The sequence below is a fragment of the Mandrillus leucophaeus genome, unplaced genomic scaffold (assembly GCF_000951045.1).
Source record: "Mandrillus leucophaeus isolate KB7577 unplaced genomic scaffold, Mleu.le_1.0 Scaffold82, whole genome shotgun sequence".
Classification (NCBI taxonomy): domain Eukaryota; kingdom Metazoa; phylum Chordata; class Mammalia; order Primates; family Cercopithecidae; genus Mandrillus; species Mandrillus leucophaeus.
This window is the reverse complement of record NW_012108919.1, coordinates 2,329,629-2,351,433: the sequence shown is the minus strand read 5'-3', so window position 1 is coordinate 2,351,433 and position 21,805 is coordinate 2,329,629.

The window sequence follows — 21,805 nt, the reverse complement described above, 5'->3', positions numbered from 1 at the left end:
GTATTTTTCTTGGAATTTGACAGTCCCTCTGGAACACTATGTCATACATTAGCAATACATAAAAAAAACCCATGAATTTAAATGGTTAAAAATGAAAAATAAGAGAGAGGAGAGAGAGATTTGTGGAGTGTGTGCACTGGAGCAGAATGAGGACCCCCATCTGACTGGGGCTCTGGAATTCCTAAACAAAATGATCAACTCCCTATTGGGAGTCGACCCTTATGTGGCAAGAATATGCAAGGCCAAAGTGTAAGAAATGAAATGGAGCAATAAGCATGTTGAAGTGAATTGGTCTGAGTGGCCTGAAAGGCATCGTCAGCATTTCCTCTCTGTTTATTTTTACATGAGTCTCTACCCATACGTGAGGCTAAGACTTCATCCGTCATGGGTTCCAATTCTGTGCTCAGGAAGGAGGTGGCATTAAGCTAAAAGGAAGAGGATAAGTACAAGGAGACAGATATTATATCAAGTTTCTCCCTTAGTCTTTCAGTTCTTCTCAAATACTTTTTCTTTTGGTTATACTTAGTTTCATGATTATTTCTACTATTTTTAAAAGAGAGATTCTCAATGTTTATTTTAAAACAAAAAGGACAGATGTTTTTCCACATTGCTATTGGGTGAAGGGGGAATTTTAATATTCACATTATCAAGCATGTAATTTCAGAGAAGATTCTTAGAATTGGAAATGTGCTTGCCCAGTCACTAATAGCTGCCATCTCAGAGATATTATGACCATATATCCTGGACCTAAATGTTCCCATTTAAAGGAAAAGGAACAGAACAATAAATCTGGCAGCATAACATGTAAATCTGATGATGCCTTATGCTTAATATTTTTGTTTATTTCTGTTTCTAAGAATTTTCCTCAATGCCGAGTACCAGTTGAGGAGGATGTGGTATAAATGTATTAAGCAGCTTTAGGGTCTCTGGCCACTAATTCTTAGGATTGTAGAGTTTTAGAGCCTCAGGAAACAATAAGAATTTTCTACTTTAGTTCTCTCTTTTTTACAGATATGGAAGCTGAGCCATTTGACTTCTAAGAGACAGAGTTGGGATAGAACAAATGTCTCTTGGCTTCTAGAAAAGATAACTAATATTTGTTGGACACAAATAGTTGTGCGCTTTACAAAGGTGCAGTGTGGTGGTGAAGGATGAGGGCTCTGGGGCCAGACAAGCCTAGGTTTGTATGTTGGCTCTGTCACTATTTGTGAGGCAGTGAAATGTTACTTCTTTTCTTTAAGCCTCAGTTTTCTTCATCCATAAAATGGGAACATTAATGACACAACAACAGAGGTGTTGGGACGACTGAATGAGATAAAGCAGGTCAAGTGCTTTGTGATGGTTCCTGACACATGGGACATCTTTAACATGTGACAGAAACCTCAGTGAAAACAAAACCAAAAAGCAAAACAACCACCCCACAGCTAGGCTTTTTGTTCTTTCGGCCTGGTAGGATCTGTACAGAGATGTTACTGGTGAAGCTTCTTTCTTCTTCACATCCTTTTGTGTGTGCTTATTTCCATGGGGGCTGGAGAAGCCCTCTGAGAGAGAAATACATGAGTCCCGTGCACCATTAGGCTTTGGGCACAGTGACAGATCTGATGGATGGGTGGATAGGGATGGGGAACAGGGAGGGGAGATCCTGGTGAGTCATCACCATGAGCAAGAGGGGTATCATATGCTTAGCTGGCCCAGAGGGGGAGAGTCTGGGCAGTGGACCCCACTTTGTAGCCCAGACTGCACCTGCTAGGGGTGCAGCTTTGCTCTGGGCATTGCTTTGATCAGCAATTGGAACTCAGGTGGATGAGAGCTCCATGAAAGGCACTGCTATACTGTCTAGCCCTGAGGACTGAGATGGTTGGGATCCCACCCCTGGGATGAGAACACGGGCAGCAGGGGCACAGGTCGGCGGCTTTGAGGACCTGAAACTTATTGGAGAGAGTTATTTATTTCTGTAAATACCTGGATCTCTTGCAAGTCAAGCAAGTGGGGACTTAGACCACTAGAATTTGGAACAGTTGTCTTAATCACAGAAGCCATGTGATTTCACTCATATCCTGGAAAATACTATTTGCACATAAAATTATCCCATTTAATCCCTCAGTAGCCTTGCAAAGTTTTTATGGTATTTTGCAGATCAGGAAAATGGAAGCTCAGAGAGATGTAAATCACACTTAAGGTCACAGATATCAAAATAAAGCCTAGAATGAAAACAAATATCATTGGTTTTATAGTCTACATCCTGTCCTTGTCCATTGACCCAGCTGAATTTTACTTTTAATGCATTTTCCTTCCACCTTCTACCCTCTGGTTTGTGAATGGAGAGGTAGCTGTGACTTCCTGTGACTGAGGGAAGCAGCAGCCTGTCTGGTTACCTGAGCCAGGTCTGGGGCCAGGCAGCATGCATTCTAGTCCTGCCTGGGACACTCACTGGTCTCAAGGCCTTGAGCAAAGCAGCTGACTGCTTTGCACCCCAGTTTCCTCATCTGTAAGGGTAAGATGTATTAGGGTTCTCCAGAGACACAGAACCAATAGGGTGTGGGTATGGGTGGGGTGGAGAGAGAGAATGAGAGAGAGAGAAAAAAAAGATAAAGAAAAAGAAGAAGAAGGAGAAGAGGAGGAGGAGGAGGAGGAAGAAGAAGAAGGAGGAGGAGGAGGAGGGAAGAAGAAGGAAAGAGGAAGAGGAAGAGTTAGAAGAAGAAGAAAAGAAGAAGAAGGAAAGAGGAAGAGGAAGAGGAGGAAGAGGAAGAGGAGGAAGAAGGAAAGAAGAAGAAGGAAAGGAAGAGGAAGAAGGAGGAGGAGGAGGAGGAGGAGGAGGAGAAGAAGAATTATTTTAAGAAATTGGCTCAAGCAACTGTGGAGACTAGCAAGTCCAAAACGTTCAGGGCAGGCTGGACGCCCAGGGAGGAGTTGATGGTGTTCCAGTGGGAAGGTATTCTGAGCAGAATTCTCTCTTCCCCAGGGGACCTCAGTCATTTCTCTTAAGACCTTCCGCTGATTGGATGAGGCCTGCCCACATTATTCAGGGTAACCTGCTTTGCTCAAAGACTACTGATGTAAGTGTTAATCTCATCTAAAAATTACCTGCACAGCAATAACTATGCTGGTGTTTGACCAAATATCTGGGTCCCATGGCCTAGCCAAGTAGGTGCATCAAATTAACCATCACATGGGGCTAATGAGCTGTACTACATAAGGTTGATATGTGGGTTAAGTGAACTGATATAGGTGAAGAGTTTAGAACTGTGCCAGGTACAGATAAATTCTTGAAAAGTGTTATCCATCATTCCTTCCAAAAGGAATCATTCATTCCCAGGGCAGACTCTGTCTCTGTGGCTTGGACATGCCATGTTGGCCACTGGGTCAATGCACCTGAAGTCAGCAGGCTTTGTTTCTCTTCCATTCACTTCTTGTGGCTGCCAGGAGTCTCTGTGCCTTGAGTGTGGCAGCCTGTGTCCGGGAGGAGAGCGAGCTCTCCTGGTGCCCACATCAATGAGGGCACTCGGTGCTGCCTGTCAGTAAAGGCCCAACAGGAGAAATGCTGCAAGGAAAGGTCTGGGGATGGAATTCTCCTGAGAGGATCTCTGTTGTTGCTTATACCCATGGCAAGGAGCAAACACAGTGCTCTTTCATCTTCCTTGGCAGGGTGTGCTGCTGCTGCCAGCCCGTCTGCCCCGCCCCGGGATCACCCCCGTCTCCCAGGCTCAAGTGGATGGCCCTTCAGCAAATGCCTTTCTTGGAAAAAAATGAAAACTCTGCACCTCTTGCCGCCCACCTCCTTTTCCATTCAAAACTCTGCTCTATCTCCTTTGCCCAGCCGCACCTTTGGTGGCCCTTTCCTACCTGACAAAGGGAGATACCTTTGAGAGTCAGCCCTGCGTTGCCAGCTGAGCAAATGTTCTTTTTGGAAACAGGGGAGTGTTCTTTTGGCTTTGGTTGATGAAAGCGGGTGGATTAAAAACTAGGATAAATGCAAAATATCCTGGAGGACAATGGGGAAGGAAAGCTGCGGGAAGGAGACATGGAAAGGAGGGTGGAATGGGAGATGGGAAGGGGCCGGCAGGACCAGGGAAAGGGTAAACCACGCTTTCATCTTGGAGTCTGATCTGTTTCTGAACTCTGATGGGTAAGGCCATGAATTTTAAAAGGTGTCTCTGCAGTGTCTCTGCAACTGACAGCTCCAGTCACAGAACCAGCCATCTCTGAAGCTCAAGAGTGCCGCAGGAGGCTGAGCCCAGGGAGTCTGAAGACCAGAAGGCTTGGGGAGCCCAGCTGGCCCTTGTCAGGAAGCAGGATCCCTCGCAGCTCCAAAGCACCGGCCTGGGCAGGCTTCTGGCTGCACCTGCAAGTGGCTGAGGCCAAGTATCCCCTGGCAGCTCCTGGAGGTGTCCATGGGTCTGGTATCAGCAGATAACTTTCTGAGCAGGTCTCAAGGCACTGCTGGGTGTGCTTGTCAATGGCAAAGTCACACAGACACCTGCTGCAGTCCCTGTTCACCTGTGCTGACTGCTGAGAGGACAGCAGGTCTCCCAGGGACTGGCGCTTTTCTCACCAGGGCTTTGAGGAAGGTCCTCTTCTAGAAAGGGCAGGGGGACCCTGCTTTGAGAGCTGCTCCCAGAGGGGATGCCAGGTAGTTCCAAAGGTCCTGGAGGAGGCTCAGAGTCTGCAGGTCACCCAGCAGAGGGAGGGATGTGAAGGTGGCCTGCTGACTGCTCTGGGCTGGAAACGTGGCAGTGACTATTGTCCTTGGAGCCCTGGGAGAAATGCCAGTGCATCTTACTTTATGAGAAATGCATGCTCTTGAGAAATGGAGTGGGGACATTTAAAAAATATGTATTGTTGTATCTTTATCAATGTGTCTGATTTTTTTTTTTTTTTTTGAAACCCTGGAGTATTGGAATCATGACTTCTCTGTGAATTGAGCATTAGGAATATTGAGTTTTCTAAAAGCAGGGATATTGGTAAGGGAAGCAAATGGACACCTCTGGAACTATAAAGTAGCCCAGAGCAGGATCCTGACAGCCACCAATGACACAGCTCCTTAGCTCGCTGGCTGAGCCAGGAAAACAGAGGTAGTGGCCCTGGGCAGAGGGATGCCATGCACAGCCAATCCTGTGGAGACACTGGGGGGCATCTGGGAGCCCCACAAGAGCCCACCCCTCCTCAGCTCTGTCTCCTGCCTGGTTACATCCTCAGAACTGTGAGGTGCCCCTCCAGCAGCTGGAGGCCTGTGGAGGGGACTCGCTGTGTCTAATATTTGGGACTCCTGAGCCCCTATTACGAGGGAGACTCTTTTTAGAGGGTGTGCGGGACAAAACAGCTTCTCCCTCATTTATTAAAAATTGTCCATTGGAGTAAAATATACATAACATAAAATTTACCATTTTAACCATTTAAAAATACATTTCAGTGACATTAAGCACATTCATAACCTTGTGCAACCATCACCACCATCCAGCCCTGGGTATTTTTTCATCATCCCTAACTGAAACTCTATACCTATTAAACACCAACTCCTCCTTCTCTTCTTCCCCCGGGCCCTGGCAACCACCATTCCATGTTCTGTCTCTAGAAATATGACCACTCTAGCTATCTCACTTAAGTGCGATCACACAGTATTTGTCCTTCTGTGTCTGGTTTATTTCACCTAGCATGGTGTCTTTAAGGCTCATCCTTGTTGCAGCATGTATCAGATGTTATTTATTTATCTTTTTATGATGGTAAAAATATCGGAAGGTGTATCATTTTAAGCATTCATAAGCATTCATAAGGGCACAGTTCAGTAGCATTAAATCCATTCACAATGCTGGGTAATCATCACCTCTATCTATCTATCTATCTATCTATCTATCTATCTATCTATCTATCTATCTATCTATCTATCTTTTTCATCATCCCCAGTAGAAACTCTGTACCCATTAAACAGTAAGTCCCTATTCCCTTCTCCTCCCAGTCTCTGGTAACCTCTAGTCTATTCTCTCTCTGTATAAATTGGTCTATTGCTATGGACCTCATATAAGTGGAATCATCCATTATCTCCCGCCTTCTGAGCACAGATTAGATTAGAACACAGATTTTCAAAGTCTCCTCAAAGAGACAGAAGACCAGCACCTAGTGGAACTTAAGGGTTGCACATGGCTATGCTGGGGGGTTTTCCAGTCTGCATCAGGAAAACAGAACAGGGAGCATCCCAAAGCAGCCTAGACAGGACCTCCCCAGGCTTGAGAGGGAAGATGCTCTGAGAGGGATGGCCTGGCAGGTACGTCCAGCCACCGAGGGAGGCCCTGAGTGACTCACATCACAGTGCTCCCCTTGTTTGAATTCCAGCCTCAGTGAGCACCCTTCCGAAAATCTGCCTGCGCAGAGAAAGCGTGGGACCAGGAGACACCTTGTCTTGATGACTTGGCACTCATGCTTGTCTTGGCAGCAGAGAGGAATGGCCAAAATACAAATGGAGAAGTGGTTTCTGAGTTTGAAAAATGGCTCTACCATTTACAATATGTGAGACCTGGAGCTCAGCTTCCACTTCTGAAAAATGAGTATGAGAAGAGTCACCATCTCATATGTATGAGTAGGCATGAGAAATAATAAAAAGCACACAGAATGCAGAAAAGTGTTCTGCCGAATGCCTGACCCACTGTTAAGTGTTCAGCCGTGATCATAATCATAATGTTAATTCGTTGTGTTGGTGCCTATCAGTTTCTTATAAGTTTTGCTAGCATGACTCACTATCCTCAAGTCCAGAGAGTTTTAAGACGCTGAAATTGAGTTTGGGAAATGCATGCCCCAGGGTCAGGCATTTCTGTGAATTTGTTGGGATGAGTAACCAACCACTTGTGCATCTTGAGAAATCAGTAGTTTGTCTCCCCGGTGACATCTTGATCTCACCACTCATTTTCCTTCCTAAGCATTGATAGAAATAAATCACTGGAAAGTATGAGCTAATTTTTGGGTAATAAATCTTAAATTGCATTCTTATTTTAGTTTATCATGTTGCACAAAGCGCACATTGGTGGATGGGAGACCTAGTTAAAAAGGTGTAGACGGAACAGTTTAAAATCTCCCTAGACAGCCAAGTTCACAGTGACAGGATCCATAGTAAAGTATTCAGTGGCTCCTCGAAGCCCTGCAATTTGAACATGGGTCCCCCATCCCGCACATCTGCCCTGGCTGGCTTCAGGGATTCTGCTCAGGGCAGTAGCTGCTGCCGTTACCTCTGCTGGTGGGATCCGAGCAGCGGTCTTCATGGTCTCAGGAGGCAGTTCTCAGGAGGGGTTACCCAGGGCAAGGGTTCAGATATACCCACGTGGGGGCAGTCTCTTTGCAGCTTCAGAACCCTGACCCTTTAATACCTGGCCTTTGGAGTAGAAGCCCACCCACTGCTCCTATTTCCCCCAGACTTAGGGTGGATTCTGTCTCTAAAGCTTCCTGGTTCCTTTGTGCCACCTCACTCAGGTTATCCGTAGATTTTTATTCACTGCAAATCTCAAAGCCAGAGCCCTGTGGGCTTGGTCCCTCTCCCCTCAGGTGGCCCCTCTGCTCCTGTGTGCATTTGCTCAACCCCCAGGCTCCATTTAGCAGTGGGCGTGTCAGGGCGGGCAGTGAGCGCCCATCTGCCCACCGATCCCAGTTGGGTGGATTAATTAATGATTACAGAGGACTTTGAAGGTTGCAGGGCTAATTATTTAGCCAGTTCCCTCCCTTCCCCCAAGTCCCCTCGACGGCCTTTTGTCTCTTTCCCTCATGGGGTGTCCTTTGAAGTGAATAGGAGAAGATGAATCAGGGGTCAGTTAATAGGGCTGGCCATTACAGATGGCTGGCTGGAGAGTCCCGTCTGGACGCTGCTCCACTGCGGGAGCTGAGTTTCTCCATGGAGCCCAGCAGCACAGTGGAGCTTTCTTTCTATCAGAACTGGCCCAGGTTCCCAGAACACGGTGACTTCCCAGTCTCCCAGCTGGGCACAGCAAACATCAGGTCTTCATTGGCTGTGGGGTAGCCTGATGCCCTTGTACTTCTGCGGCTTTTTCTCCCAATCTCGACGTGAAATCCTTTACTTATGAATTCATTCTCTCCCCTCTCTCTATTACTCTTTCCCAGAGCATGGCCCCATAGGAAGAACATGTGAGTTCTGCTCCCATTTCTAGGTTACTTCCAGGTTGGAGAGAACTAATTCTAAGCCGTATCACGGGAGCAGCGAGTTTAGGCTGCCTTGCAGAGCGAGAAGACCATAGGGTATCTCTCTGCCTTTTCTTTCTTCCCACAAACTAAGATATTGAAACGAAGTAGATTTTTCTATTATTGTAAATTCTTGAATTGTGTATGCTTTTTTAGTCAGGAAAATCTAAGTGTAAACTAAATATTATACGTAGTAGGATTACACTTCCAATATCCCCTACCTGAGCTCGAGAGTGGATCCTCTGTGTACCTGTGTACATATGAAAGGGGAGATGTCTGTGGCTGAAAACTCCTGAGTTACTAGTTCATGCACTCGTTCATACACATCTATCACATTTATTGAGAAGCTACTCGATTGTAGTGGTGTTAGAGATATAAAGCAGAGACACCACTCAGTTCTAAAGCTATTTCCAGTGCAGTAGGGAAAAGAATATAAAAACATATCAACATGGCAGAATAATATTTTGAGTTATTATTTTGGATTTTGCTCTATTTTTACGTTCCCTGTGACCAACAGGTAGACAGGCCCGTTGCCTGTCCTTGCTTCAGGATATTTTCAGGGCTGAAAACAGAAGCTGCTTGAAGTCAAAGGCTTTTGTGGAAGTCCCAGGCTCTTTGAAAAAATGATGTCAGCAAGCTCTGAGGGCAGCAGGGTGGAAGAGAGGTGACTCCCGGGGCACGAGGCTGATCATGAGGGCTTTGAGGATGACCAAGGAAGGGAGGGAGGAGGACAGAAAGGTGAGGCCTCGTGGAAAGGTCTAGAAGGTGTGGGTGTAGCAGCCCTGGAGAAGGTGGGGAGGCACTGGGGGTTCCAGCTTCACCCCAACCTCCCTAGATGTGAACCTGAGGCAGAGAGGCCACGGGCCCTGAGGCCCATGTGGGCTGGGACCATGCCGGACTCTGGGGACCAGAAAAGACTGACAATGGCCAGCGAGTGGAGTGGGCTCTCCAGCTCTTTGGTGATCTGCACAGTTCCCCTGGGCCAGTAGGCTTGTTAATGATGGTGCAGGGATGTCTGCTGTCCCAGAAGGGTGGGAGATCAGAGTGGGATCTAAGATGGTTTAAAATAAAAATGATATGGAACAGTGGACTCTGATACTCTACCCATGACACAACTCTGACACAATTTAAAAGGGGAGGTGGTGGAGATATAGTCAAATTCATAGAGTTAGAAGGTAGACTGGTGGTTTCCAGGGACTGGGGGAAGGGGCACTGGGGGTTAGAGTTTGGTGGGTGCAGAGTTTCCATGTGGCAAGATGCAAAGAGTTCTGGAGATGGCATAATGATGGGAATGTACTTACCCTGCTGAACTGCATACTCAACAACAGCTACGGTGGCTAGTTTTATGCCATGTGTGTTTTATCATGACTCATAAGCTATAGAGTTTGGCCCCAAGAGTGCTGGGAGCAAAGATGGAGGTAGATCGAAGTCCGCTTGGGGACAGTCATGGAGGGCTTCGCTGGCAGGTGCCCAGTGACTGAGACCCAAAGGATGGGCTGGCAGGAAAGAGGTGGAGGGGGTGTGGAAACAGAGAGGGTGAGACTGGGGAGGTCGGAAGGGGGCAAGGGAAAGATGAGCAGGCACATACACACATATGTGTGCTTTCACACTCACATCCACCTGCACACACACCCAGCCAGCAGAGCACCCTGGGTGCATCTGAACAGCGTGGCTGGAGTTTAGAATGTTAGGCGGGATGGCGAGTAGAGGGGAGATAGGTTTAGATTTTATCTGGTAGGTGATGGGAACCATTGAGTATTCTTGGTGGCGGCTGAGGGATGGTGACATAATCAGATTGGTGTTCCCGCAAGATCACCCGGGCAGCTGTGCGGAAGATGGGGTTGAGTCCAGAGGCGGAGCCCCGCCTGGGACTGCCTGCAGAAGAGCAACAGCTTTTGCCTGTCTCAGAAGCCCCCTGCTCTCCTAGTTCTCTGGGAGCATGAGAATTAGCATCACCTGTCTCCTTCCCAGACCCCAGGGGCAGCTCGGCCATCTGTGGCACATCATCTCTGTGTGCTTGACCGTTCTGTTGTTTTGAGAATCTCTGCTCTTATCTCATAGCCCTAATGGAGAGAAAGAGTGAGCATCACAGACAGATCTTTCCCCAAGCATTGCCATTCGTCCATGCCCCTCATCCACATTCTCTTTCTTTTATGAGCAGAGATTCATTTCTATGCCCCGAAACCTACCGCTCCAAGGGCCATCTGTAGCTGTTTATGGAGGCAGAATAGTGCTTCCGTAGGCTGGGCAGACTCGAAGATCTGACTGCCTCGGGTTGAAGTCCAGCTCTGACAAGTTTTTCAACCTTTATTATCATGTCTCTAAAATCAGGATGTTGATAGTATCTTCATTGGACTGTTGCGAGGATTCAATGAATTTATCTTTTAAAAGCACTTAGAATGACATCTGGAAGAGAGTTGATGCTTTGTTTATTAACTAAACATCTACTCCAAAAAGTAATGATGGGGATTAAATGGGATGCTATTCCTGAGGGAGTTGGCATGGCACCTAGAATACAGTAAGCACACAATACATATTAACTGTTGCTATTACTCTTAAGATGTTTAGAATTGTGCTGGAATATGACACGTGCAAGATGAGATGAAAGGAGATGAGATAGGTTTGCGTAGGGGAGTTGAATTCATGCAGATGCTTTTGAGGAAACTAAAGCGGTCTCCACAGCCCTCCTGGTGGTCTCTGTCCAGTCTCTCTGACATCCCATCTGTCTCCACACTGCAGCTGCTGCAGATGCTTTCCTGACGAGCTGTGGATCTAGTCAGTCAACTCCCTGACTTACTTAGAAACCTGGTAGTGATCCTTGTTACGGGTTGAACGTTGTCCCCGCAAAAGACGCATTGAAGTCCTAACTCCGAGTAGCTCAGAATGTGGCCTTATATGGAAATAGTCTTTGCCGATGCAATCAGTGAAGATGAGGTCCTATGGAGGAGGGCGGGACTCTGATCCAACAGGAAGGTCCTTATAGGAGGAAGGTCATTTGAAGACACAGACCCGGGGAGAGGCCACGGGAAGGCGGAGGCAGAGATTGGGGTGATACATCTCCAAGCCAAGGAATCATACGAGTTGCTGGCTGCCAGCAGAAAGCCAAACAGAGACATGGACCAGAGTATTCTGCAGAACCCTCCAAAGGGGCCAACCCTGCCTATATCTTGATTTTGGACTTTGAGCCTCCAGAACTGTGAGACACTGAATTTCTGTTCCTTTAAGCCAGGCAGTCTGTGTTACCTTCTTACAGCGGCCCCAGGAAACGAACGAGAAACCAGTCCATACTGCTTAGCATGGTACTTAGGGTTCACTCTCTTCTACGCGCACACACACACACACACACACACACAAAACCTACACCAGGCTATTTGTAATTCCACAAATAGGATTTGAAAAGTTATTTGTGGTAGGAAGAAATTATTTGATACTGATGATGACTGCTCTCAGAGTGCTAAGATCCTGGTGCCTGGAGCTCTTTTTGTTTGTGGCGCACCTGCACCCTAGAAGACAGTGGGTGTGACAGAGTGAGAGGATGCCCTAGAAAAGGAGGAGTGGAGTGGGTCTGGGAAATTCACAGGGCTGGTGATTTGGGCCTTGTAGGCTGTGGAACCCAGGAAAAGAATAACCTGGGGTTGGTGCCCAAGGGACTTTGGCAGAGGTGGGCAAGGGTGTTGAGGGGGATTTTTGGAGAGAAATGCTGCCTGCCATGTGATGTGGGTTGTCCCTGCTCTCTCTGTCTCTATCACTGGTAAAATCCTTGCCCCCTCTGTACTGGTGGCATTCATTCCCCTCCCCTCCGCCTTACCCCTCCCTTCTCCTTCTTCCTCTCCCCCAACTTTCTCCTCTCCCTTCTAATGGGTGGTAATGTAGTACCTGCTTGGGGACAGCTCAAGGTGAAATTAGAGGCCGGGTTATCTGAGTGATCCAAGCCTACACTCCCATTCCCTAGTTCATGCTGTTCCTCCCTTTTCCCTTGTTTGTGCTGTTTTCTACACCTGGGATGCTCTTACTCTCTTTTCTGCCCAAAACCCCACTTGTCTTTCAAGTGTCCTCACTTTCGTGAAGATTTCTATAACCCCTCCCCTTTCCCTACTCTTAGGCAGAATTACAATGAACCCTGCCTCTGAAATTCCCTAGAGCTTCTCAAATCTTTCTATGGCACCCACAAAGAAAAGGAAGCTTGGGTCATAATTTATCTTTACCAACCCTCCACCCACCCTCACACTAAGCCCAGAGGCCAGCGCATAGTAGGTCCTCAGTGACGGGTTGGTGTGGGACCAGTGAGTGAACAAAGGGAGGGGCTGTGGGGTGTAGGACCAGAAAGGGTGGGGCGCTGTGGGCCAACAAGGAAAGGAGCTAAAAATGAGGAGTGGGGCAGGAGAGAGGAGTTCAATGATACCCTTCTTTTAAGTGCCCCTCAGAGAAGTCGAATTTGCATCATTAAAACCCACATAACCAGGGAATGAATGGTGAGCAAAGCGGGAGATAGAATTGTGAAGATGGAAAGGAAACAGAGCCAAGGACAGGAGAGGAAAGGGGCTTAAAAACAGGCTTGCGCTAGAATTTTAAAAAAGGCAGCCGGGTGCAGTGGCTCACACCTATAATCCCAGCACTTTGGGAGGCCAAGGCAGGAGAATCACAAGGTCAGGAGTTCGAGACCAGCCTGGTCAACATGGTGAAACCCCATCTTTACTAAAAATACAAAAAATTAGCCTGGTGTAGTGGCGGGCACCCCTAATCCCAGCTACTTAGGAGGCTGAAGCAGGAGAATCACTTGAACCTGGGAGATGGAGGTTGCAGTGAGCCAAGATTGCATGATTAATATCCCAGCCCGGGTGACAGTGCAAGACTCTGTCTTTAAAAAAAAAAAAAAAAAGACAAAGATGGAAGTGGGACAAATACAGCAGGAAGAAGGACTGAGAAGGAGTGCAGGAGGGAGGCTGAGATTTGAGTTCAGAAAAGGTGTTGGTTTATGTTGGAACTGGGACAAACAAAATCCACAGCCTCACTCCACATAAGGTAGGTGGAGAACTGGCCGTGCACAGAAGCTCCAGAGCCCTTTTTGTGGAGAGGGAGGAAACGATGGATAATAATATGCTGTAGAGATAAATTAATAATACTAAGCTACCTCACCGGGGTGTTACGAGTGTTAATTAATTAATTATTGTTTGCAAAGCACTTTGAAGGTGGAAAGGCTCTATAATTATTATGGATAAAATGTCAGAGATAATCATCTGGCAGAATGCAGTGACCTCGTCAGCATCTCATTTGCATGGCATGAAGCAGAGCATTGGTTCTGGGATTCTCTGTCAAAGGGGGAGGCCTGCCGGGGCCGACAGATGCCCGTCTCCACGCCCTGCCTTCTCCTTCTCCCCGCCGTATCTCTCTGGCAGCCCCAGAGCTGCGGCCTCCACTTCCTTGGCGGCGAGTTCACGAGCTACTGTGTAAGGTGATATTTTTATGAGTCAGAAAACTACATATGCAATAAGCTGGTGGCCGGATGGCTTTACGATGGGCAGCATTCTAATGTCACAGGCCCGAGGAACACTCTTCACACTGAGCAGCTTTTGGTTTGGCAAGCTGTTTTGTTTCAGAGGAGATTAAGAACACGGTGGTCTAGGGCTGCCCTTCCAGAGTGGGAAGGGCGTGGGCTTTGCAGGCAGGGAGAAGATGGACTTCATCTGGGAAGAGGTTAGTGCCTGTGATGTGCCAGGTCAGGGCTTGGAGGGAAGGGCAGTGAACAGACCACAATGCTGGCTCATGAAGCTGACATGCTAAATGTGGGAAACAGACAATAAGCAAACACCTCTGCGTCTCTATATGTAATGTGTCCGGTGGCAATAAAGGCAAAGAAGAAAAACGTAATAGAAGAAGGCAAATGGAGGGTGAGGGGAAAAGCTGTATGAGCTGGGTGTGTAGGAGACCAATACTAGGTGTACCCACTGGTGTGAGGTCTGGGAGGTGTTCATCCGGGAGGAAAGATGTTTGAGGACAGTTCCCTTCAGCCAGTGTTTCCCTGCTTGGTTTAGATGATGAGGCAAAAGAACTGCATGGAGTATTGACCAACCCTTGCTCTTGTATTAGAAACGCAAAACAACCCTGCCAACCAATTCCCCTTCAAGCCAATATGGAAGAGAGAATGTTATTTTAATGTTAGATAGGCATGGTCAGAATTACATGCACGTAAAGGAACACAAAAGCAACTATCAAGTGTGGACAGGATTTCACACCCATTTATACCCAAAAGACAGAACGATGAAAACTTCTTTATCTCCTTGAGAGACAAGAGGACTCACCTTATTTTTTGTCTCATGTATTCCCTGTGAGAGATCCCGGAGCTAGTTCTAGAGGTAAGTGTCGACAGTTCCAAGGGTCAGAAAGCCAAGGACCTTGTGTTGTAAAATAAACCGTTGAGCCTTTTTATCAGGCCTAGTGTGTTCACAAGGAGACATCCTAAATAGGAGAGGGTGGGTAGGCAGAGGCCTCCTTCCTCAAAGAAAGCACTTCCCCCTTACACTCCTGATGGTAGTTATTAATCTTTTTAAACCTCAGCTGAATTAAGCGTTGGAATCGCGCTGTTACTGCTGAGACACCCGTTCCTGTATAAACAACTGGCTACCGACTCCAATACTGTGATCTTAGGAAAAACAACACCAGCTTCAGGCCAGCTTTTTTTGTTAAGCGTGGATTTGGAGCAGTGATTCTCAAACCTCAGAATCCCCTGGAGGACTTCTGATAACACAGATGCAGGGCCGCCCTACCCTCTGTAGAGCTTCTGACTCAGTAGGTCCAGGATGGGACCTGAAAACGTGCATTTCCAACAACTTCCCAAGTGATACAGTTGCTGCTGGGCCAGGGACCACACTTTGAAAACCACTGAACGTGAGCAAATGAACCTGTTTTGGAGAAAGGGACTGGGGCGAAGGTAGTGGATAAAGAAGAGAGAAGACAGATGTGGAGGGGAGATGAAGAGCATGGCATCCGATGCAGAGAACTCAGGGTTATGGACTGATGAGATGCACCAAGCTCTTGGGGACACAGTGTGGCTGGGAGCTCCGGAATGGGGGTTATCCTCAGTCAGGACTGCCACTCCCCGCTCTGGGTGTGGGCTACACTCCCTCTCCCTTCATAGTGCCCACCCTCGAGGAGAAGCACTTTCAAGATGCACGCTCCTGCCTCTGGGAATGTCAAAAGATAGTCGGCAGGAAGTGCCTGGCACAGAGGCTGGGGCTCAGTTGTTATTGATAATTAGGAGCTCAACAGGAACTCGAACCAAAAAATTGTCCTCGGAGTGCCGAGGTATTTATTTGCACAGAGAGTTTGCCAAGTTCCTTCTGACTTCTCTTTCCCCTGCCATCCCCCACTGTGGCTGGGAACCCTGCAAGTCAATGGCTTTGAACTGGGACTTCAAAGAGAAGCCGAGCTCTGTTCTTCAAACAGGTTTATAAAGAGATTTTGATACAAGACAACAATACTTGTCAGCAGTGCCCAGTTATCGTCCTTCCCTTTGTAGTTTTATTAGGAAATAATTTCCCGGCCGGTGAGGCTCCTGCTGGCACGCCTTGTTTCTCTACTTGCGATTGGATCTACCCACCGGAGGGGCTGCCCCTCGCGCTGCAGCAGTTTTGCCAGCTGGGATCCCGAGAAAGACATCACCAAAGGGTCTCCCAGCAGCCAATTTACCATCTGCCCCCCACCCCCCGCCCCCGCCTCCTCTCGCTCTTTGTAGCAAAAATGCAATTTGTTTGACCTCTGGGGAGATTTAAAATCCCAGCTTCTCAAGTACCCCCCAATTACTTTTTTTTTTTTTTTTAATAAGGAAGAGAAAGAGGAAACTGACCAGAAAAGAAAAGAATAATTTAAGCCTGCCTTTCTATCATGCCCTGCATTTTGGGTTGGCAACAGAATTCCCAAGAGATGAAAACTAAAGAGCCCAGTTCCTTTGGGAATTAAGCAGGAGCGTTCGGAGCCTATATTTAAGCCCAGGTAGGGTGTGGCTTCCCAGAAGGTAGGGTGTGGCTTTCCCAGGTGCTGTTTCTTTCCTGATATTTTGGCACACAGGACATTGAGTCTACTGTGTGTGGAGCACCATCTGAGCAGGATAGAAATGACGGACACCGGGTCCCTCTGGTCATGTTTCTCTGCATGGGTGTGGTGAGCTGGGGGGACAAGCACGCTGGACAGGGGCTCTGCACAGAGGCCTCTGTTCACAGCGGAGGAAGTGACCCTGGGCTTTGGGGGCACAGCTGTCCAGAGCCGTGCACCAGACCTGCTAGAGGTGGCTGTTGATCATCAGCTGAGGGAGAGCCAGTGGGGAGGGAGGGTGTGCTGTGGTGGTGGTTTTAGGATGAGCCCCTGGGATGGGTTTCCGCACTAGAAAAGGGTACGGACAGAGAGAGAGGATGGAGTTGTGGGCGGGAGAAAATAATGGGTGGATTCTGATCCTGGGAGAGGTAGGACAGAATAGAATTGGGGCAGAAGTAGGCACCTAGCCACAGAAAAACCTACATTTCACTTCCTTTTTATGAAATTGGGAAAGAATCGTGAGAGAAGGCGCTGATTGTTTAGGGGGTTAGGGAGCAGAGAATGTGGGCATGGTCACGTTTTCTGCCCTTTATTCTCACTGGGAAATAGGAATTAAGGGCATCTGCTGGGCAGGGGAGGGGATTTAGGAAGTTAGAGGCAGAAGCATCTTAGAGATCATTTAGTTCAAAGCCCTCATTTTAGCCAATGAGGTTTAGAGAGATGGAGGCATTTCCCAAGGTAACACAGTGATGAGTGGGGAAGCAGGGACTTGAACCTACATCTGCTGCATCTCAGGTTAAAGGCCACTGCTTTGTGGGGGGCAGGGGGGGCGGTTGCTGCCTTCCTGAGCAGCAACCTGTTCTGCGTCCACCTGGGAGGCTGGAGGAGCTGTGGCAGCTGGGCAAGGCCTTCTGGGATACTTGGCCATCTCAGTGATGAGGTTGGCTCTAATACCCTCCCTCAGTGCAGGGGGAGCCTGCTGCAGTCAGGGGTCACCCAGGGTCACATCAGGCCACTGCACAATGCGCAGAGCTCCATGTGTGCAGGAGGCACAGAGCTGATGCCATTCCTCAGACTCTGCAGAAGTTTGCTGACCTGGTATTACTCACCTTCTCCTCAATAATTTCCTGCTGTTGCCAGAGGAAATAGTCAATGCTTTCCCCAAGAAACTACAGCATAGAAAGCAGTCTCAGAACCTGTAGTTTCTGAGGAGAAATGTGCATGACCACATGAATACCAGAGACCTGCTGGTTCCTGCCCAGGATCTATGCCCATGTTATTATACCCATTGGACAGATGCGGAAACCGACACCGAAAGACCAGCGATTTCCAAAGCTTCACCCAAAGGCAGGAAGAAAACTCATAGCTTAGTGTTGCTGCATTTTTTCCTGAATCTTCCCCTGCCGATCGCTTCATATTTCCATGGAGTGTAAAGCCTTAACAGAGACAGACAGATGGAAGATGAACAATGAACCCTTTTCCATGGGATCTGGCCAGAGTGGACTCAACCCTAGCCACGGACATAATTTTTTGAGGCAACAATTTAAAAAAAAAATACAGCTATCATGACATAGAATCACAAAAGTTGTAATATATTTTCCATATTTGAATTTAGGGAATGGCAAACTATGGCTTGCAGGCCAAATGTGTTACAGCCTGTTTTTGTACAGCCTGTGAGCTAAGAATGGTTTTTATGTTTTAAAAGGACTTTTTTTTTTTTTTAAAGGAAAAACAAAGAATATTCTACAGAGGCTGTGTGCAGCCCATAAAACCTCCTGTGTTAACTAACTAGCCCTTTATAGAAAAAATTTGCTGATCCCTGATAACATATAATGCTTTTATCACAAAAGATACAACTGTGGAATTGAATTATTCACAAGATAAGCATAAAATGTATTAAAAATATTCATTTGTTGTTTGAGTGGTCATATGAGCTTATAATAAAATATAAATCCCAAGTCGTTTGGCTACTGCTATTTATCCCAGTCACGTCAGCTAATCTCTTGATCTTCACTTGAACATAGGTCAGAAGTGACCCTTGGAGGTCTCTGTGACCTTGAGGCTTGGCTGTGCAGTCCTCCTGGCCCCTGGCCCGGGTAACATGCTCTGGGTTTCATTTGAGCTGGAGAGGAAGGTGCAGGGCCTGCTACCCCGGTGTGGCATCTTAGTTTGCCTGGCCTGCGTCATGGAGGCCATTCATGGTGGGATGAGGGAAACCTGGTCCTTCCGCATTCTTGCGGCAGCGCAAGCACCGAATGTAGCAGAGGTGGCCAGGGCTGTTGGGGGTGTGACTGACTGATACCCTGGCTCTCTGTCCAGTATACGCAACCAAAGCCTTGTGATGTCTGTTGTAAATTCACAGAAGGGTTGTGTCACTGGACAGGGATAGCTGTGTTTCAGAACTGCCACACCCACCGCACAAAGGGTGCCAATGTGCTTTGGGGTCTTCCCATGAAGGTGGGCGGCCAAATGAAATAACACCTCGTGGCACAGCAGCTGGCCAGGATGAGCCAGGAACAAACACACTGCATTGGGACAGGATCTGGTTGCCAAGTCAGGGAGGGTGCGCACCTAACTCTCCTCTACTCAGAGTCAGAAAGGCAGAGCAGTGGAGGTGAAAGGAGGAGGGTGGCCAGTCACAGAGAATGGGGTTCAGACCCTGCCTCTGCCATTGATTAATCATGCAGTGTCTGGAATCGTCAGTTTCTTCACCTGTGAAGCGAGGATAACAATAGGACCTACCCCATGGAGTGACTGGGAGATTGAGAAGAGATATCGGATGCAAAGACATTGGACAAGAAGGCAACAGCAAAAGTCACCAGGGCTTCGCTCTATTCCATCCTGTGAATGGTGGCCTTATTTCTGCATAAACACTTCACTTAAGGTCTAAGGGGAGTCACCAATGAGCAGAAAGAAAGAGAGAGAGACAGACAGAGAGAGACAGAGAGGGAGAGACAGAGAGTGGGGAGAGAGTGTACATTTTGAAATGCAGAAATGGTATAGAAAAAAAAAATTCTAGAGGGAGAAACTGTAACTAAACCAAAATTAAGCGGCACTTCTTAAATTGTAAACATCATAGAGAAACAGAGCCAGCAGGCACCTCAGTGATCGCACAGTCCAACTTATCTTTAGACCTTTGCAAAGGAAAGGAGGCAGACGGCTGGTGCTCAAATCCCAGCTTTGCCATTTACTTTGGGCAAGTAGTTGAAGTTTCCTAAGCTTCAACTCCCTTGTTGGTGTGAACATTAATTGTTGGCTTCAGGATCACACTCTGAGTGAAGTTGAAGGCTGGTGCCTCCAGGTGCCAGGAGTCACTATAAATTGGGAGACCACGGCATGTGTCTCCATCCGTGTCCCCCATAATCCAGGTTTAGACTTAATAGTGCCCAGAGGAGGCCTGAACAGGCCTTTCTTTGTGCAGGGCAACAGACTTTTGGAGACTGAATTCCATTAAATGACGCCAGCAACAATTCAGAGCTTCCACCCTACGTCACTTAAGTCAAACCCGTGCAGCTCATTTCCTGTTTCTCTTATGGGTTGCTTTTCCTTGCTTTGGGTTGGGGAAAAGTCAGTTTTGAAAACACCCCTTGTAATAGGTGTTGCAAAATACTTGAGCATCGGTATGAGCCTATTAAATTCTAACAGCTCTGTTGGCAGGTAAAATGCACATATAGATTTGAAAAATGCTCATGCCGTTTGCCTTTTGGACTGCTGGGGCCATTCTGAAGAGATTTCATGGTTAAGGTCAAGGAGTTTGGAGGGGTGGAGTTGGTCTCTCCAATTCATTTCCCCTCAGGTTGTTTTCCTAGGCAATTATACATTGCAGGATGGTTTATCTGACTAGCAAGAAGCTAGTCTTGCTGAACATTTATTGTTCCTCTTCAACCAAGAATATCTATTTTTTCTTTGTCAGCACCACTAAGGGATTATGCCACCTCTCATCTTCTCCTATTCTAACTTTGTTCAAATAGTTTAACTCTAAAAGCTGCTGATGCCAAGAAAAAAAAACTACCACGAAATCCTACAGTGTAGGATTCTGGTACTAACCAAATAAGGCTATTTGATTGTGCAAATAAATACCCCAGGCCCAAAAGTTTTTGCTAAGGGAGAAAGATCTGGAATAGCAGACAGGGTGAAGCAAGGTCTAGCTTTTTGGGAGAAGGAGAGAATGTGCTGGGGAAAAAAAATCCCTTGCAGAGGATTCTGGGTTAGACAGAAGAGAGAAAGGAGTAACGAGATCATCAGTGTTCACTGTTACCTATGATATTTAGCAGAAAGATCCTCTAGGGTGAAGTACCGGAACCAATGTATTCCAGAGCCACATGTGAAATGGAAAATGTTGGGACTTAGGGAACTGCAGCCTAGGAGACTTCTTAAAATGTTTCATCTCGCATTTTGGCCTGTGGTGAGGCAGCAAGGGCTGAACTGTCCTAATAGCCATTGAAGTTTTCAATATGATGTAGAGTCATAAAATGATGTCAGAACTTCAGAAAATGTGTTTAGACTAGACTCTTTTACTTTGTGGGAATTCAGTTGAAATAATCAGTATTTTTTTTCATATGGTTAGTGTCATTGATTTACAAAGAATTCTTCTCCCAGGCATACATAAAATACAGGAAACCCCATAATTAAATACCTACTCTGACCACAGAGTCAGACTGTCTTAAGCTATCTCCTTCATGCACATGCACATAGAAAGAAAGATCTATCTCTGAGCATCCATTGAAAACTTGCAGATTTTTTTCTTTACCCCTTCCTAGAATTGCTGTCAAATGAAGCTCCACTTCAGAAGACAAGCAGCAGTGGGAGAAACTCTGAGTCAACGGCTTTAACTTTGGCAGCGTTCTTCACTGATTCGTGAAGTAGGCTAGCAACCTCGTTTCCCCTTTTAACCCACGTCCCATGCCACGTGTGTCCAGAACAAACGAAATTTTAGCATGGATAGCATGAACGAATGGTGAGGGTGGAGGTGGGGTATTCCTTCCTGACTCCACTCCTAGGAGTTAAGCTGCAAACACTGTCACCTTCATGCATTTGATTCTGAGGCTTATAAAGATTCTAGACTATGAGATGAGATGGGGCCAGTACAGCTGCCTGAATGGGTTCTTCCATAGATGGCAGAGGGGCAAGCCCTTGCAGACTGGAAAAGCTTCCTAAGAATTGCTTATACTATATTAGCGCCACCCCCAACAAGTCCATTCAGCAAACATCCCATCCCCCAAACCTGGTTGTGGAGGGCTGAGTAATGGCACCCAAAGATATTTGCACGTGAACCCTTGGAACCTGCAAATGTTACCTTGTATAGCAAAAAGAATTTTGAAGATGTGAATACACCAAGAACCCCAAAAGGAGAGCATTACCCTGGATTATCTGGGTGGGCTCTAAAAGTAACTGTAAGTATCCTTATAATAGGGAGGCACAGAGACATTTGACTACAGAAGAGGAGAAGTCAATTGGATGATGGTAGCAGACATTACAGTGATGTGGCCACAAGCCAAGCAATGTTGGCAGCCACTGGAAACTTGAAGAAGCAGGAATGGATGTTCCCCTGGAGCCTCCAGAAGGATTCAGCCCTATCAACATGTTGATTTTAGCCCCATAA